Source organism: Mustela lutreola, chromosome 1, assembly GCF_030435805.1.
Source record: "Mustela lutreola isolate mMusLut2 chromosome 1, mMusLut2.pri, whole genome shotgun sequence".
Taxonomy (NCBI): domain Eukaryota; kingdom Metazoa; phylum Chordata; class Mammalia; order Carnivora; family Mustelidae; genus Mustela; species Mustela lutreola.
Window position 1 is genome coordinate 247,741,927 of NC_081290.1, and position 4,614 is coordinate 247,746,540.

At 41.6% G+C, this 4,614-nt stretch overlaps 1 pseudogene; it reads right to left on the reverse strand.

Moving 5' to 3' along the window:
- Positions 1 to 3,044: 3,044 nt before the first annotated feature.
- Positions 3,045 to 4,094, reverse strand: LOC131822036 (heterogeneous nuclear ribonucleoprotein A1-like; annotated as a pseudogene).
- Positions 4,095 to 4,614: the final 520 nt, after the last annotated feature.

Below are 4,614 nucleotides of genomic sequence, written 5' to 3' on the forward strand. Positions count from 1 at the left end.
ATGTCTCTGTGCTTCTGGTTTGATAGCCCAGCCCTACTTCACCATTCTTTTGGTGGCTTCCCTTGTTCCTTGAGGAAGAGCAATATTTTAAATTATTAGAAAGGAAGAGCTCAACAGGCTTCCAATTAAAGAAATGTTAAAGTTGCTAGCAGATGAGAATGCTTTATGAGCAGAAAAAATGTTTGAACAGCATGGCACAAAAGCCAAATATTTGGACTAGGTTATTTATTGGTTGAGTGCTCAGTCCCTTAGATCCTTTCCCAAAGGACTATGTATGTAACACATTATATTGTAGGATATTTTCCTTCATTTTAAAAGTCACATTTATTAATGTATAATTTACATACAGTAAAATCCCCCCTTTGGAGATGTACAGTTCTGCGTGTTTTGACAAACACATACAGTTGTGTAACCACCAAACAAAATATAGAACATTTCCATCACCTCAAAGAAAGTCCCCTCGTTTCAATCCTTCCTCTATGTTCAGAGCAGGCAATGCAGCATCTTTGACTCTCCCTCTGACTTGCCTGCCTCACTTTATAAGGACCTTTGTGATTACTTTGTGCCACCCAGATAACCCAGGATAATCTTCCCATCTCAGAATCCTTAATCACATCTGCAAAGTCCCTTTTGCCATGAAAAAATAACATATTCATAGTTTACAAAGATTAAGACATGGACACCTCTTGCCAAAATTAGAAGTTTTTGAGTGGTATCCAGATGGGAAATGGTCTTTTTCCTTATGTTTGTACTACTTTCTAGATCTGTGAAAATCTTTTTTCTTTAAGATTATTTATTTATTTGAGAGAAAGAGTGCATGCATGAGCAGGGGGGAGGAGCAGGGGGAGAGGCAGACTCCCTGTTGAGCAGGGACCCCCAACATGGGGCTTGATCCCAGGACCCTGAGATCATGACCCGAGCCAAAGGCAGAAGCTTAATGACTGAGTCACCCAGGCATCCCAAGATCTGTGAAAATCTTTGGCAAGGAGTTTTCTGATCCAGAGATGTGCTTTTTGAGATATTAAAAGTACTGATTCAATAGATGGAGGAATACTCCATTGCACTCCCTGGATCTTCAGCAGGACATATTTGAGAGGGACACATCCCAATTTCCTGTTTCTCATATGCTAACCTGCCCTGGGGGTATCTGTGGATTGGTCCTCCTTGATCTTTACCAGCTCTTCCTCTTCTTCCCCCCAGATTCTTCTGAGAACCCCAAGGTTCTTCTGAGCAAGGATCTAGGCCTTCTTCTCTCAGTCTATACCCTTTTCCTTACCAATGTTATCACCTCTCCTGTTTTTAAATGCTCTTGATATGCTAACAATTCCAAAATATATAGTCCAAGACCAAACCTTCCTTATGAACTCTAGACCTTTATATCCAATAGCTTATTTTATTCTCTACCTCCATAACACATTGGCATCTTGACGTCTCCAAAAGAGGACCTGGGAAAGTAGCAGGTTATTTTAGTATCTATTCTGCGGAAAATGTAAAGTATTCCAACAAAGGGTTTTAATGTAGTTTAAAGTTTAAAGTTGATGAGGACGTGGAGGATACGCAAATTGTCGCTTGCTGCTGGTGGGAATATAAAGTGATTCGGCCATTGTGGAAAACAGTTTGGGTTCCTCAAAAAGTTAAACAAAGAATTAACGTATGACTTGGTAATTCCACACCTAGGTATACACTCAAAAGAAATGAAAACAGAATCTAAGCAAATCCTTATACACCAATGTTCACAGCAACACTAATCACAATAGCTGAAAGGCAGACACAAAAGTCCATCCAAATGTCTGTAAATGGATAAATGGATAAACAAACTATGGTATATACATACAATGAAATACTGTCCTGCCATAAAAAACAGGGAAGTACCGGGCTGCCTGGGTGGATCAGTGGGTTAAGCCTCTGCCTTTGGCTCAGGTCATGATCTCAGAGTCCTGGGATCAAGCCCCGAATCAGGCTCTCTGCTCGGCAGGGAGACAGCATCCCCCTCTCTCTCTCTGCCTACTTGTGATCTCTGTCTGTCAAGTAAATAATTAAAATCTTAAAAAAAAAAAAAAAACAGGAAAGTACAAACACATGCTACAACCTGAATGAGCCTGGAAAACGTTATACAATCTGAAAGACAGACACGAAAGGTCACACTATTGTACAATTCAATTCATAGAAAATATCCACAATAGGTAAATCCATAGAAACAGAATGCATTGTGGTGGCTGCCGAGGGCAGAGAGGGGGAGATTAGGAGTAACCATTTAGTGGGTACAGGGTTTTATTTTGGGATGATGGAAATGTCTTGGGACTAAACAGAGATAGTGGTTACACAACATTGTCAAAGTACTAAATGCATTGCTCAGTTTAAAATGGTTAATTTTATGTTATATGAATTTCATACCAATAAGAAAAGATCTCCCTGACTGCCTCAAGTCTCTTTTCTTCCTGATTTTGCTTCTTTTTCATCTCCTTCACCCCACAATGACTAAATTTGATCTCTTCTACCTCTAATATATACTTGAACTCATCTACTCCTCTCTATCTCCTCTGCCACTAAGCCAGTCCAATCCAACACCATCTTGTCTCTGAAATATTGCAATTATCTCTTCACTGGTTCTTTTTTCTTCCTCCATTCTCATTTTTAAACTACACCAAGAACTACTGTTGAGTCTACACAATCATTTTTGCCACACTTTACAAATGCAAACAACAAATATGTCACTACACCGACCATAACCATAAAATGGCTCCCCATTATTCATAGGATGAAGTTTACTTATATTTTTTAAGACACATCTAAATGATCAGACTATTACATTTAGCAATCAACAGCATGGGTGCAAAAAAAAAACTACATTAAAACCCTTTGTTGGAATACTTTACATTTTCCGCAGAATAGATACTAAAATAACCTGCTATACAATAGATACTAAAATAATCTGCTATACAATTAGTCACAAACACTGTCCTTGAGTTTTTACCCAGACACATGAGGATTGTCTAAAGCATGCCTTCTTTGTAGCAGTTCAGCCCTGCCCCCACGCTGCTAGGCTGAGTGGACAAATCTGTTGTAACAGATTTGTAATAGCTTCCCTGTTCCTTCTCTGGCTCTCTTCTCTGCTACCATTTGTTTCCTGACAGCAATGAAAACCTCCTGTCACTGCTGTCCCTCCTGCTGCTGCTACTGCTGCAGCCGCCACTGCCACCTTGATTTAATGGTCTGGCAAAGTATTGGCCTCCACCACCACAGGGCCCAGAGCTTCTGTCTCCAAAATTTCCTCATTTCAAGGGTCCATACTTTGAAGATTGATTGTTGTAGTTGCCAAAATCATTATAGTTTCTGCCACCTCCAAAGCTGTTTCCATCATCACCAAATCTGTTACAGCCATCGCCAGGACCCCATATCCATCCCCACCTCACCCGCCACCCACTGAAATTCCCTCCACAACCAAAGTTGTCACTCCAACCAAAACCACCTCCATGACCTCCACCAAAGTTTCCAGAACCACTTTGACCTCTCTCAGTGAAAGAAGCACTAATCTCTTGCTTAGTTAGGACTCTCCTTACTTCACAGTGGTGGCCATTCACAGTATGAGAATTTTGAATGACGGTCTTGTCTACAAAGTCATGGTCATCAAATGTTACAAAAGCAAAGCCTCTCTTTCTGCCACTGTTTCCATCAATTGTGATTTCAATCACTTCAAATTTCCCCTACTGTCCAAAATAATCTCTTAGATGATGCACTTCAGTGTCTTCCTAATGCCACCAACAAAAATCTTTCTCATGGTTAAGTGGGCACCAGGTCTTTGAGAATCTTAAGACAGCCCTCTTTGTTTCCACACTCTTCTGTCCACCTTGTATGGCCTTGCATTCATGGCGGCATCCGCCTCCTCCACAGGAGCAGAGGTGACAAACCCAAAGCCTCTGGAGGGTTTGGTGTTTGGATCTCTCATATTCACACAGCCTGCAGGCGTTCTCCATTGCTCAAAATGGCTCCTCAGATGTGCATTGGTTGTTTCAAAGCTCCAACTTCTGATGAAGTGCTTCCCCAGCTTTTCAGGCTCTTTGGGAGACTCTGGCTTAGACATGACAGCAGTGGGAGGGAAGACTTTAACTCTCCGTACTCAGCGGCATCCGCAGGCTGGAAGACGGGGGATGAACTTTTAAAGTCTTTTTCATCAACTGCAAAGACATCCAATCTGGCCCTAATGCAACTCTCTAGCTTGTTACCCTATCACTCTCCATTCCTTCACCGCATTCCATCCACCGTTCTGTTCTAGACTTCTCTGCAAAGCTCCTTCCCACTTCAGGCCCTTCCCACATGCTTACCCTGAAGATCTCTACCCTCACAGGCCAACTCTGTCTCCTTACCTGATTATCTTGTCCCATCCTTTATTTAGATTTTCACTTCAGGGTCAATATCTTCCCTGAAGTAAACTATCCCCCCGTCTAAGTTAGGTTCGCCGCTTGGCCCTTCCTCACACCCCGCCCTTTTACTCTAGAGCACTTACAGCAAGTTATTACCCAGGTAGTTGTGTGGCTTCACTTATTGATACCTCCCACAAGGCAAAAATTGTTTCTTGTTTTTGTTATTGTTGTGGGCTTTTTTTGATAAATCTCC